At 45.0% G+C, this 15,310-nt stretch overlaps 1 protein-coding gene across 4 annotated transcripts in view; it reads left to right on the top strand.

Annotated features, from left to right (window-relative positions):
- MTMR11 (myotubularin related protein 11) overlaps positions 1-15,310 on the top strand; it is a 191,311-nt gene that overhangs the window by 18,486 nt on the left and 157,515 nt on the right. The window lies entirely within an intron of this gene.

Below are 15,310 nucleotides of genomic sequence, written 5' to 3'. Positions count from 1 at the left end.
CTCATAAAGTTTTGCGCGCGTAAAGTTTTACGCGTGAAAACTCGTTCAGACGTGCTAAGGGGGTTTTCACAGGTGTGCTGACAGTTAGCACCGCTTTGTGAATCAAGCCCAAATGTCATTTCCTGTCAAAAAAATACTTGCTGGTTGACTAAAAGTAACTTTAAGTCAAAATTTGCCAGGGGTATGAATAATTATGGGCAGCACTGTAAGTAAGGGTATAATTTAACCACTTCACTACTGAGAAGTTTTTCAGAGCAAGTTTCACCTTTCAGCGATCCTCCCATTCATTTGCCAATAACTTTATCGCTATTTATCACAGCAAAATGATCTATATCTTATTTTTCGCCACTAATTAAGCTTTCTTTTTTTGTGTTTGCTTTACTTTGTCTTTTGTCAATGACCACAGCATTGTACTGATGCCGTGATAACTGATCACAGGTTCTTAGATGGATGAATGGGAACTGTGTTCCTATTTACTGATCTGTGTACTAACAGGCGGCACCAAGAATGCATGCAGCTGCACGCGGGGGAGCATATATCTATGCCCCTGGGCAGGAACTAAAGTATAGTGGGGCGTAGATATACTGCCGCGGACGGCATAAGTAGTCAAAGTGTACCTGAAGTGATATGACATGAGATAAACAAAGGTACATATAATAACCCAAGTAAGAAATAGTTTTAAGTCTGCGCAGCACGGTGGTGTAGTGGTTAGCCCTCTCGCCTTGCAGCGCTGGGTCCCCGGTTCAAATCCCAGCCAGGTTAACATCTGCAAGAAGTTTGTATGTTCTCCGCGTGTCTGTGTGGGTTTCCTCCAGACACTCAGGCTTCCTCCCACATCCCAAAAACATACAGATAAGTCAATTGGCTTCCCCCTAAATTGGCCCTAGACTATGATACATGCACTACACGATACATACATACACAGTTAGTGACAAGACATCATACTCTGTACAGCGCTGCGTTATATGTCAGCGCAATATGTCAGCGCTATAAATACTAATATAAATAAAATAAATAAGTCCCTTTCTGTTTTATGCTAGGTACACACCATACAATTTTGTGTTCGATAGATCATTTCCGTCATGTCCGATATTATTTTTGATTGTTTTTTTCTATTCTCTATATTGTTTTTCTGGTCGATTTCTTATAGAAGTGAATGGAAATTGATAAGAAAAGATAAGAGAATGGAGTAGGAAGTCAAGCGGAAAAACAAATCGAAAATCGATTGAATGGAAAATTGACCGAAAAAACACATCATGTGTACCTAGCATAACAGTATAGTTAAAAACATACGCTGTTATCTATGCAAAAGAGCTTTCCTGATAGGTAAATAGAGGATAAAACAGCTGAGAAAAAGAGAGATAAGGCTTCTAATGATGTTTAATTGCAGTAAAGTTCAAAGGGTTATTGCTTTTTATTTCAGCTTTGAGATTAGAAAGAGAGCCATGTAAGCCACACCTCTGCCACACTTCTACCCCCCCCCCCTTTCCCCCAACACACCAGTAGTCATGCAGGCTATAAAGGTGTCTTACCGTGGATCCGAGATGAACTTTTACTCATTGCATAATTGTGTTCCTTTCCTATAGTTTATAGGGCATTCCTCAAGCCAAATACTTTTTTGTTTTTGTTTTGATACTCTAATTCCCTATAAATGAAAGAAGCCACGCCCACAGGTTTTCAGAGAGCCTTGGCAGTAGCAAGGGCTCATGGGAGCTCAGTTTAGGCAGGAGGAGGGGAAGGTATTACTAGCCAGAGATTTCAAAGGCAGAGGGGAGGAGGGGGGATTAGGTTCTTTTCAGTCTGAGTGCGGATGGTGCAGATTAGCTTGCCTCTGTGTAATGTTTACAAACAACATGTCTGCTGTCGTATCACAGGAAGAAATAATCATATTCTATTAAAGCTGTATGCAGACAGATTTGCTGTTTAAACTATCTAAACTGTACATAAGATATATAGACAAGTTACTTAGTTAGTTTTTCATCTCGGATCCGCTTTAAAGAGAACCCGAGGTGGGGTTCTGACAATGCTATCCGCACACATATGCTGGGTCTGTCTATACAGCTCAGCCTCTGTTGCTATCTAGATCCCCCCCCCCTAAGCCCCCCTGCGCTCTGCTATCCCCCATAAATCACAGCCGCGCTGTCGACACGCAGCGTGTCACAGCGGGCTGTGTTTACCTACAGTGGCTTGCAAAAGTATTCGGCCCCCTTGAAGTTTTCCACATTTTGCCATATTACAGCCACAAACATGAATCAATTTTATTGGAATTCCACATGAAAGACCAATACAAAGTGGTGTACACATGACAAGTAGAACTAAAATCATACATGATTCCAAACATTTTTTTTACAAATAAATAACTGTAAAGTGGGGTGTGCATAATTACTCAGCCCCCTTTGGTCTGAGTGCAGTCATTTGCCCATAGACATTGCCTAATGAGTGGTAATGACTAAATAGAGTGTACCTGTGTGTAATCTAATGTCAGTACACATACTGCTCCTCTGTGATGACCTCAGAGGTCGTCTAAGAGGATATTGAGAGCAACAACACCATGAAGTCCAAAGAAGACACCAGCCCGGTCAGGGATAAAGTTATTGAGAAATTTAAAGCAGGCTTAGGATACAAAAAGATTTCCAAAGCCTTGAACATCCCACGGAGCACTGTTCAAGCGATCATTCAGAAATGGAAGGAGTATGGCACAACTGTAAACCTACCAAGACAAGGCTGTCCACCTAAACTCACAGGCCGAACAAGGAGAGCGCTGATCAGAAATGCAGCCAAGAGGCCCATGGTGACTCTGGATGAGCTGCAGAGATCTACAGCTCAGGTGGGGGAATCTGTCCATAGGACAACTATTAGTCGTGCACTGTACACAGTTGGCCTTTGTGGAAGAGTGGCAAGAAGAAAGCCATTGTTAACAGAAAAGCATAAGAAGTCCCATTTGCAGTTTGCCACAAGCCATGTGGGGGACACAGTAAACATGTGGAAGAAGGTGCTCTGGTCAGATGAGACCAAAATGGAACTTTTTGGCCAAAATGCAAAACGCTATGTGTGGCGGAAAACTAACACTGCACATCACTCTGAACACACCATCCCCACTGTCAAATATGGTGGTGGCAGCATCATGCTCTTGGGGTGCTTCTCTTTAGCAGGGACAGGGAAGCTGTTCAGAGTTGATGGGAAGATGGATGGAGCCAAATACAGGGCAATCTTGGAAGAAAACCTCTTGGAGTCTGCAAAAGACTTGAGACGGGGGCGGAGGTTCACCTTCCAGCAGGACAACGACCCTAAACATAAAGCCAGGGCAGCAATGGAATGGTTTACAACAAAACATATCCATGTCTTAGAATGGTCCAGTCAAAGTCCAGATCTAAATCTAATCGAGAATCTGTGGCAAGATCTGAAAACTGCTGTCCATCTAATCTGACTGAGCTGGAGCTGTTTTGCAAAGAAGAATGGGCAAGGATTTCAGTCTCTAGATGTGCAAAGCTGGTAGAGACATACCCTAAAAGACTGGCAGCTGTAATTGCAGCAAAAGGTGGTTCTACAAAGTATTGTCTCAGGGGGCTGAATAATTACGCACACCCCACTTTGCAGTTATTTATTTGTAAAAAATGTTTGGAATCATGTATGATTTTCGTTCCACTTCTCATGTGTACACCACTTTGTGTTGATCTTTCACGTGGAATGCCAATAAAATTGATTCATGTTTGTGGCAGTAATGTGACAAAATGTGGAAAACTTCAAGGGGGCCGAATACTTTTGCAAGCCACTGTATGTACTGTCAGTCTCGCCGCTCCCCCGCCTCCTCCATAGCTCCGATCCCCAACCGCGTCCCTTCCCTCCTGCTGATTGGAGGGAAGGGACGCAGGCAGGGACCGGAACTATGCAGGGGGCGGGGGGAGCGCCGAGACTGACAGTACATAGGTAAACACAGCGCGGCTGTGATTTATGGGGGATAGCAGAACGCAGGGGGGGGGGGGGGGGGATTAGGGGGGATCTGGATAGCAACAGAGGCTGGGCTGTATAGGCAGACCCAACTTCTGTATGCGGATAGCATTGTCAGAACCCCACCTCGGATTCTCTTTAAGAAAAGTCACAAGAAAAATATGTTTTATAACTCAAACCACACTGGTCCTTTTTATACTGGTTCATTTTCCTCCATATAAACATTTGAAAATAAGAAATATATACATTTAAAGGATGGGAATGACATTTAAAGTCATTTATACACATTTTCTTTACATATATTTACATACATTTGTACATCAGTGTTGAAAGAATGACAAATGAGGAGGAAAGAGGGACTGGGTTCCCAAAGAGGGATTGTCCCTCCAAAAGAGGGACAGTTGGGAGCTATGAATGATGTCTGCCTCAGTATTATTACTCTGGTGGTCACCACATAGGGGATATAGGAAGAGAGAAGGGCTCTATAAATTATATGTTGGAGGGCCCTATGATTTATTGTTCTACTATACCGATAAATGACTAATTAAAACAATGAAGGGTCAGGGTGGTGGCAGCGAATCTGAATAAACTGGAAGAATATTATTCAGGGAGACATTAGCGGAGCTGGGAAAAAAGGGCGCATGCCGCTAGTGGACAAAAAGGGCGCCGCCATTCACTCCCATAATAAATAGCGTTTAATGGGCGCCGAGTAGGAAAAAAGGGCGCCGGAGCTAAATAAAGTTTATAAACGGCGCCAGGAGCTAAATAAAGTTTACAAACGGCGCCCGGCGATGTTTAATGATTTATAACTGAACTTGTGGTGATTTACGTTTATAAAATGCACCCGTGCCGAATAACGTTTATGAAAATACTAAACATATTTATCTTATTTAAATAATTAAAACATTATTTAAAGTTTTATCCCTTACTGTTTGTAAAACATTATTATTCACAAAATAAAGCGATCAGTACGTAACGTAAATTGCAAAATATTTTTTGAATCCACAATTAGTAAAACATTATTATCCACATAATAAAGGGGGGTCTTAGGTTTAGGCACCAACAGGGGGATCTTAGGTTTAGGCACCAATAGGGGGGTCTAGGGGTTAGGGGTAGGTACAGGGAGGGGTACTTAGGCAACAACAGGGGGGGTCTTAGGTTTAGGCACCAACAGGGGGGTCTTAGGTTTAGGCACCAACAGGGGGGTCTTAGGTTTAGGCATTAACAGGGGGGTCTTAGGTTTAGGCACCAACAGGGGGGTCTTAGGTTTAGGCACCAACAGGGGGGTCTTAGGTTTAGGCACCAACAGGGGGGTTTTAGGTTTAGGCACCAACAGGGGGGTCTTAGGTTTAGGCACCAACAGGGGGGTCTTAGGTTTAGGCACCAACAGGGGGGTCTTAGGTTTAGGCACCAACAGGGGGGTCTTAGGTTTAGGCACCAACAGGGGGGTCTTAGGTTTAGGCACCAACAGGGGGGTCTTAGGTTTAGGCACCAATAGGGGGGTCTTAGGTTTAGGCACCAACAGGGGAGTCTAGGGGTTAGGGATAGGTACAGGTAGGGTTCTGTGTAAGAGTAGGCTTAGGTATAGTTTTAGTAAAATTTTTGTAATAATTACTAATGTATTACAACACTTATTACGAACGTGGTTATATTTATATCATCTTTATAAACAATATTTTCAGATTTTATTATAAGAACAAACCATAAATGACGGTTATTCACAATAATATACAATTATAACAATTAAACATATATTATTGGTTTTTTTATAAACGTAATTATAAGTTTAACTTTTGAAACAGGGAAGATTAACGTTTTCACAATTTCCGATTTCATAAACATTATTTAATGATTTATAATTTTGTTAAACATTATTTGTAAACGAAAAATTGCACACTATATTTATAAACCCTATTAATGATTAATTATTATTTAGAGTTTACACCCCGCGCCCTTTTTGTCCAGGCGCCCTTTTTGTACGTGCTGCTCTAGTGACTGCTAAGAGGAAGTTTAGGCACAGAATTGTTCCAAGTAGCTGCTGGCAGGATTGCAATCACGCGCCAGTAACTGCTACTTAGCTGCATAATCAGCTTTCTCCCATACTCAGAACACTCGACTCAGGGAAACCTCCCTTTCTTCCATACAGTATATAATTGCTGCTGAAATGTTATTCTTCACTATATCTGTACTTTGTGTGTTTGTATGACTGGGATGGAGATGACTAGTCTTACTGGACAAACATTAAAGCGGAATATAACCCTGCATTTCAACTTTGCTCTAAAACATTATTTACAGCATATTATATGCAACCAGCATTTTTTTTTTTTTACTAGACCAGCATTGGAAGGGTTACACAGAGTTTTAAAGTTCCTGGAGATTTCTGCAGAGGCATCCGAAGCTGAAATGGATACATTTTGTTTACATAAATGTATCTAAGTGTTGAATGTGACTCACTCTCTCTGACTGAGCTGGAGGACAGCCAAAGTGTGTAACATTCAACACTTAGATACATTTATGTAAACAAAATGTATCTATTTCAGCTTCGGATGCGTCTGCAGAAATCTCTAGGAACTTTAAAACTCTGTGTAACCCTTCCAATGCTGGTCTAGTAAAAAAAAAAAAATGCTGGTTGCATATAATATACTGCAAATAATGTTTTAGAGCAAAGTTGAAATGCAGGGTTATATTCCGCTTTAAAGTAAACAAATGTTTACGTTATGCATGTAGTTGGAGCTCTGATTTGGGCTATATACATGATGGGGGGCATTGTGTAAACTGTTTGGTGGGATGTGTGTGTTGTATAGCACCTTCTGAGGAAGCCATTTTAGGTGAAACATGGTCATGTTTAGGTCTTTGTACATCACCATGCAATTTTGTTAAGACTGTATATATGCTTTTACCCATCATATTGTTACGGACAGTAGTGAGAGGTCTATACCTTGGGAGGTCTACCACTGATTGCCAGCTTGCCTGACTTACATTTTGTCAGGGCAGACCTCTTCCTCACACACTTCCAGTGAAGCTTTCACCACCACTATGGGATAGCTACACTTCACTTCCTGATACTATTGATGTGGAGAGGGATAAGCCAGGACCCCCACAGATTTGAGAGGGCTGAAATCCCTATTGCAGGGTCTTCACAACAGGACGACCCACGACAGTGGAGTTCAACTTTTTAATCATTTTATATTTATAATAAGGTCATCAGCTATTATCATGTACCTATAGGGCTTGTCGTGTAGACTATAGTGTTGGATTCTATTTCCCTGGTACTCTTTGCATCTGTTAATAACAGAAATCCACTATGTTTTGCAAGCACTGAAAAGATGATAGTAGCAGGAAAAAAGGGCTTTGGTGGCTAGTGGACGATTTGGGCGCCGCCATAGAGGCTAATGCAAATATTATTCATCACTTTTTTGTTGGAATGCAAATATTATTAATATCGCGCCCAAGCAGAATAAAGGGCGCCCGATAAATATTGTTTTCAACATTAGAACATTACAGTTTATTGAAATATATTATGGTTTTGAAACTTGCAAATTTATAGTTTTTGTCATATTTCATTTGTATGTACAAATTTTACGTTATCAAACATGTTATCTTTTCTACATTTGAAAGGGTGTCAGGAAAGAGGGTTTTAGGGTTAGGCACCAATAGGGTGGTCTTAGGGTTAGGCAACACCGGGGGGTGTCTTAGGGTTAGGCACCACCAGGGGGTCTTAGGTTTAGGCACCACCAGGGGGGTCTTAGGGTTAGGCACCACCAAGAGGGTCTTAGGGTTAGGCACCAGCAGGGGGGGTCTAGGGTTAGGCACCACCACCTTAGGTTTAGGCATTACTGGGGAAGGGGGGGCTTAGTGTTAGTCACCACCAAGGGAGGGTTCGGTGTGAGAGGCGGGTTAGGTCCGGGGTGGACTGACCATTAGGGCACTCGGGCATGGACTGAAGGCCCGTGGTCAGTGGGGGGCCCGTCCCTGGTGCGATTGAGAGCCAGGGGCGGTGGGGGGAGCGGGCATAGCCTTTTCAACTTACCTTCCGCCGCCGATCCCCGCAGCCTCTATCTTCTTCCTCTCTCCTCAGCGTCCATTGCGCTGGTTACAGAACCTCCCTGTGATGACATGACCGCATGTCATCACAGGGGGGCGCTGTTACCAATGCGACAGACGCCAGAACAGGAAGAAGATAGAGGCTGCGAGGGATTGGCGGCAGAAGGTGAGTTGTAACAGCTCCCCCCGCTCCCCCCACCGCTATGCGTGTTCCCTCTGCCGCTGGAGGCACCTTTCTATCTAACCTATAATGCAGGAACCTACCTATCTAACCTAAACTGGAGGCACCTACCTATCTAACCTATACTGAGGGACCCTACCTATATACTGCGGGCACCTACCTATCTAACCTATACTCAGGACACCTACCTATCTAACCTATACTGGGGGAACCTACCTATCTAACCTATACTGAAGGCACCTACCTATCTAACCTATATGGGGGCACCTACCTATCTAACATATAGTCGGGGCACCTACCTATCTAACCTATAGTACGGCACCTACTTATCTAACCTATACTGAGGGTAACTGTACTGGCTACCTATATTGGAGGCACCTCTGCCACGCAAGTGGGTCTGGCTTGAGGGTGTATGGAGCCTCATAATCTCCTATTGCCCAGGGGCCCCATGAGTTGTCAGTCTGTCCCTGGTTTAGGTTAAGCTGTATTATTGAATAATGAAAAGGTTTATAAAATAAATAGCTTTTCCTTTCCATTTCCCGATGATACTTATAGTTTACAAGTTTTCGGCTTCGCTTCATGCCCAGTTGAAAACGATCTTTATCGTTTATAACTGTTTTGTTATCAACCTGCACCCTTTTTCCCTTGTGCCTTTATTTCATGCACGCAAGATGATAAGGTTGTTTAGTATACAGCTTTACCACTGGCATCCCTATATTAGAGATACTACAGCTCCAGTTGAACCTACACGGCCTATACATTAGTCTGGAGCTCTTCCTTAAATCGGCTGACTGTTTAATATGTATGTGCTGTAGAAAGTCCTGCTGTGTGAATACTGGACGGTGCAGTAATGAATACCGGATCTCCTGCTGAAGAATGTAAGCGCTAGACACAAACACAGTAAAGCCGGCCAGATGTGATGTTGCGTAATACTTCTTTTATATCCATGCAGGGGATTCCGTTTCATCAGCACATTAACTCTTCCTGTGACGGAAGCCCGGGCTGGCTTGTTTACATCTGACTCCTATCACAGAGCAGCCACGTGTGCAAGAGGGAGGTAGGCGCTTTCAGGGTGCGTCTGCCATTCTTAGCGGTCCGTCAAGGAGGACCTGTCACTCTGCAGGGAAAGGAAGTGGCCACTTAGTGCTAGTAGTCATTTTAACCACCCTGGCGTTCTGATAAGATCGCCAGGGCGGCTGCGGGAGGGTTTTTTTTAAATAAAAAAAAAACTATTCCATGCAGCCAACTGAAAGTTGGCTGCATGAAAGCCCACTAGAGGGCGCTCCGGATGCGTTCTTCTGATCGCCTCCGGTGGCCAGAAGTAACACGGAAGGCCGCAATGAGCGGCCTTCCGTGTTTCGCTTACCTGGTCGCCATGGCGACGAGCGGAGTGACGTCATGGACGTCAGCCGACGTCCTGACGTCAGCCGCCTCCGATCCAGCCCTTAGCGCTGGCCGGAACTGTTTGTTCCGGCTACGCTGGGCTCGGGCGGCTGGGGGGACCCTCTTTCGCCGCTGCACGCGTCGGATCGCCGCGCTGCGGCGGCGATCAGGTAGCACACGCGGCTGGCAAAGTGCCGGCTGCGTGTGCTGCTTTTTATTTCATTAAAATCGGCCCAGCAGGGCCTGAGCGGCAGCCTCCGGCGGTGTTGGACGAGCTGAGCTCGTCCAGACCGCTCAGGTGGTTAATGCAAGTGTTAGTCATTCTGAAGTGTAACATTACAAGGACAATCATTTTGGTTACATAAAAAAATAAAATAAAAATAACTCCACTAATAATATACCACAAGGGTGGCTGGTGCCAAAGTCTGGCTCACACATGGCCTGCATTTTCACAGTTTATGCTGGTCCTGCCATGTTTGAATATCATTATATGACACTGCTGAGCTGGTTTAATTTTTCCTTCACTGTCTCATCAAGCTTCAGACACTGGGGATTAGAGATGTTCACTATGCGCAGCTAGTCTACTGGCATGTAGCTGTTCATAATTGGAATTTAAATTAGAAAGCGCTGCCCATGGCAGAGGGGGATTAACTTACCTATGCCGCCTATAGTCACTGCGTTCCACTTGTGGTCTTTGTAACTCCACTACTTCCTCCTTCAAACCCAGGAGGAGGAAGTAGTGGCGTTACATGGACCGCGAATGGAACGCATCGGCAATAGGTAGCATCATAGGTAAGTTAACTCCCCCTCTGCCGCGGGCAGCGCTATCTAATTTAAATTTCGATTCCGAGTAGCTACATACTCGTAGTTACTAGTAGCGAATATCACTACCAGAGATTAGGGAGGGTCGAAGAGATAGAAGTCATTCCAAGTTGATGCAGGATTATGAAAATATTTGCAGCTTGAAAATGAACCAATCAAATCCTGCTGAGGTAAAATTCGATTGGTCCATTTTCAAGCTGCATAACGCCGCATACAGAATTGGCATAATCCTGCATCTACTCAGAATTATTACCCTTGGGGTCACGATGCTGAGAGCAGCGTGCAGGGAGGAGGGGGAGTGGCGGGGGCATGGCCAGGGAGAGAGCTGCCCAATGGCAGCTTTGGAAAGCCTGCAAGAATGCCCATAGTGGGCGTTTTGAGCAGAGAATCCCTCTCCTCCAATTACCCTCCGGAATATTTTGGGGAGTGATAGTGGGGGGGCAGAGAACGGCACAGGGGGGACTCAGAGGCATGTCCTGCAGCAGGGAACATGCCTCAGAGTCCCGTCTGCCCCCTCGCTGCACGGCCTCGGGTACACTTTAACACGGGGCTGTGTCTTGGGAAGGGCGACCGCCAAGGGCGCTGACCGGCAAGTACAAGAAGGGGAGCGCAGGCAGAAGGACATAACCACTAGGGAGTTGGTGACGCACGGTGCAGTCAAATGGAAGAAGATTACCAGCTCGATCACCTTCCTTGATTCCTCCCAGGCTGCCTGCGTCAGACTTCAAGTCATCATCACGTCACCACAGTGGTATTGCAGGCTGTCGCTGCACAACGCCTAATTATGCGTGTCTATTCACTAAAACATAGCAAGACTTACGTACGCAAACTGTTACGCATGTTATGTAGTACATGTACATTGACACGTTACAATAAGTGTGTAATGCACATTACTCAAGTAACATGTTGTATGTATAACATGAGCTACACAAATTATATAATGTGCCAAAAATTGCACAGTTTGTAAGTGAATAGACCCCTATAGGCTGTTACACAGGATGCAATTTTCCTATCAGATTGACGGGTTAATCAATAATTTCCAGCATGTCCGATCTGCACCCGAGAAAGAGAACAATTTTGTTCAGTACTGATCTGATAATCACTTTCTTGATGGAGAGCACATTGGACATACCAAAAATTATCGATCGGCCCATCAGTCTGACGGTAAAATTGCATAGTGTGTATCAGCCTTAAGAGAGCCTGCTGTTAGTGCACATACGTCTTACAATTATTTAGTGACTAGATACCTAAGAGCATGCTGTTCAAACTCTTCCCTCCCTCCACTGTAAACTGTGGGAGAAGGGTTGGATGACAGCTCTTCCGTGTTCCTTATCACAACATGATTGGATGGGATAGTGAGCACCAGCTTGGCCATGCCTTTTCTCCCAGAATGCAGCATGACTCTGGAGAACTTGGGCCAAAGGACACAAGGCGGGGTCACCTGACTGTCTTTGTTTTTGAAAAAAAAAAAGATATATGGGGCATTCTTATGTTCTTAACTTTTTTTAAATGTATTTTAAACATTGTGCACATGTGAAATGATCACATAGGGGAGTAACTACTCCTTAAGGGTCCACCCTGCAAAACTTTTAAGGTGGGCCCTTCCTATATTCAGGCCCCCCTTTACCCACATACCTAGAGGGGAGAAGGGAGCCTCTTCCTCCTTCCACCAGGGCCCCCCTCCTACACATCCCTGGCTCTGCCACCCAGGTCTACAGATCGGCGCAGCAAAAGGGCTTACCTCTTCCCCCCTCACGTCCTTCCGGCACTTCCGCTGCAGCCACAAGGTGTCACTGTCCTGTGTGCATAAGTCTAGTTCTGGTCAGATAGATGGGAAGGCAGAGAGGACAGTGACACCTACTGGCTGCAGCGGGAGCGGCAAAAAGACACGATGTGGAAAAGGTAAGCCTCGTCGATGCCGCCCTGCTGATCTTTAGGTTTGGATGAAAGAACAACCAGGGGAGCACAAGGCGGGGTGCCTTGGTGGAGGAGGAGGAAGGAAGGAAGAAGTCTGGCCCCCTCCTCCCCATGGTGCCCCCCTGTGATCTCAGGAACTGCTACCCCAAAGTTAACTAGTGTAAACTTTATTCCGTCTTATGAAGGAAAATTAATGATGACATAAAGCCCCAGTGTGGTTTGAATTATAGAACAATGCCTTAGATTCATGAGTTCTTTGTTGTATCTTAGACTAGGGGTGTGACAGGGGTGTGTCTTAGAGGTGTCCCACTTTCTTATAATAAAAAGTTGAGAGGTATGTAGTTCTATGCAATGTCACCCTAACAGTTGAGTAACCATCATTAATAATTTGTAAACTCATGTCATATCTGATTTACTTATTTTCTATCTTACCACATAATAAGGAAATAATAGTTCATAATAATTATGACTGACTCTTGAAATCATTGAAAGAGACTTTATATAGATATGTGGGGGTCATCTTATATATAGGGCCGGATTTTTGGGAAGGCCACAAAGACCCAGGCCTTGGGCGGCTGGAACCACGGGGGGCGGCTGGATATAGAAGAGGGGTTGCTGCATATGGAGGTTGCAAATTGAAAAGAAAGGTTGCAAATGGGGAACAACACATAGAAGAGGGGAGCTGCTGCACAAGGGGGCTGTACTTGAAAGAGAGGGTTGCTGAATGTGACAATCCAGCCCCCGCGATCCCGTCGAGATCTGCTCCCGTTAGCGTACGCAGGAAGTACGGGCGCAGACGGACAACGAGACCGGTTGCTGGATCGTCAGAGGTAAGAAGAAAAGGGCGACAGAGCGTGCCAATCCCGTCTAATCTGCTCCCGTTAGCATACGCAGGAAGTACGGTGAACAGACTGACAATAAAGATTGGTCGCGCAGCTGCCGACAATATGTAATGGGACAAACATCCCCAATCCCGTATTACTAGGCCACTGTTGCCATGCAGGTCTCATGCACTAGAGGCTGCTGGAGGCAAATTCACTGTGTGCGTAGTAAACGGTTAAGATTGGTTGGAGGTGCCCATACATGTACAATTTTGATTGTATATACAATCTGTAAACTAAAAATATCGATTTCGCGCTGGAAATCGGATAAATACACTGCCACCACTGTCTGATTGGATGAATGGAGCAGACAGTCTCCAACTAGGGCGAAGAGACCCCAACGCTATCATAAGACGGTAGCCAGCCCAATCACGTTCAACACGCTCAAGTCACCGTTCGGGGAATAATCACTTCCGACGGCTTAAAGACTGTGAGCAATGTGACGTTAAAGAAAGGTTACTGGGTCCCTATATGATGCAATCTCGAATTGTATTTATAATCGAGAAACGAAGTTATCGATTTCGCACAGGAAATCTGGTACTAGCTAATCCTAGAAGGAAGAAACGGTTATTTACAACCTAGCTAGCAAATCAACAATTTATAAGCAAATCATAAAACAATGCGGTAGTATGACTGACTCTTCAGAGGGCAGATTCGTTATAGCAGCAATCAGATGACCAGAACAGGCACAAGACTGAACGATAAAATCGTTAGTTTATTTCTAAACTACATACACACAGCTTATTTTAGAACAGATTGATTGACAGAGAGAAGAGAGGAAAAGAGAACAGAATGTCTTAATATACAGTTCAAATACCGTTATTGGTAGTCCATGCGGCAATCGCAAGTCTTTGGCGAAAGTCCCAAAATGGCGGTTGCCATGCGGCCAACAGGCCTTTGTTAGGAAGTTCCAAGAGGGAGGGTTTGCCCGCGTCCTTGCGGGCTGCCAGGATGTTACTAGGCATCAGATTGAAGGTAAAGGACCCTGGACTTTTGGATCATGTCAGTTTTGTTCCTCATTGTAGGTGGGAGGAGTGATGACACATACAAGTCCAGCCTTGCAATTTGAATAAGGCAATGCCCCCTTAGGCAGGGAGAGGTTTTGGGCCAATTCATATTTTGCCCGCTCTCAGCATGCCCGTAGGTAATATCAAGAACCCGAATGAATATTCACAATCAGCGTAAGTGTGTGAATCTGCTAATACCAAACACGAGGAGTCTGGATCGCTAATAGCACCATCCCCCCCTTTCACCTTACTGGCACTGGTTCCGAAAGATCCAGAGGGCTGAAAATCTCTCAGGACCAGTGTCATGTGGAATCTAATAAACTCTGTGAATTTGAGGGAACTGCGATCTTGGGAACACCAGAAATATTACCAAACTGTGCCTATTTATTAAATACAGTTTCTACAGTTTTGTTGAATCTTTGGGTGCCCAGATGGCGTGATAAGGATCATTCCTGTCTCCTTTCAACTCAGGCCACAAGGCAGCTAGGTGTCGGACTCCTGGTGTGTCGGTGCCGATTAGGCTGGAGAAAGCTACAATTTATGAGCTTCTGTCAACTGATATCTACCCTTCACCTGATGGATGAGGTCATAAACACCTCAGGGGGTCCCCTGTGCTGGCAGAGAATCTTTTCAACAGGAGGCTAATTACCTGACCCTGAAAAGATTTCTCCAGCCCTTTGGCGAAGGGAAAAAAAAGTGTATTTAAACCAAAAACTGTCAGTTTGGTTGGTTTGCGAAGAACTAGCGTTGGTAACTCCATGACGCATTCGATATGTCATACCGACGGCGTCACACTGTGCCTGAATGTAACATATCGATTAGGGAACTGCACATGGAATGGGAGGACACTGCTGCACATGGAAGGGTGGCAACAAGAACGTTGGCCTAGGGCAGGCTTGGGAAACTATATGAGGCCCGAGCCGCATTCTTTAAAATTCCCCCCTCCCCCCCCCCCCCTGTAAAATAGCAAGCGGGCAGCGAGGGATTTTGAAACTCACCTCCTCTCACGGAAGTCCCGCGTCATCTCCATGGCAACAGAACGTCACATGACGTGACGTCAGGACATACCAGCGTATTACATGCTGACTGCCAGCGTGTAATACGGCGGCGCTTCCTGACCTCGCGTC

This window comes from Hyperolius riggenbachi, chromosome 9 (genome assembly GCF_040937935.1).
Source record: "Hyperolius riggenbachi isolate aHypRig1 chromosome 9, aHypRig1.pri, whole genome shotgun sequence".
In the NCBI taxonomy this organism is placed as follows: Eukaryota; Metazoa; Chordata; class Amphibia; order Anura; family Hyperoliidae; genus Hyperolius; species Hyperolius riggenbachi.
This window is presented reverse-complemented; position numbering and strand designations above follow the sequence as displayed.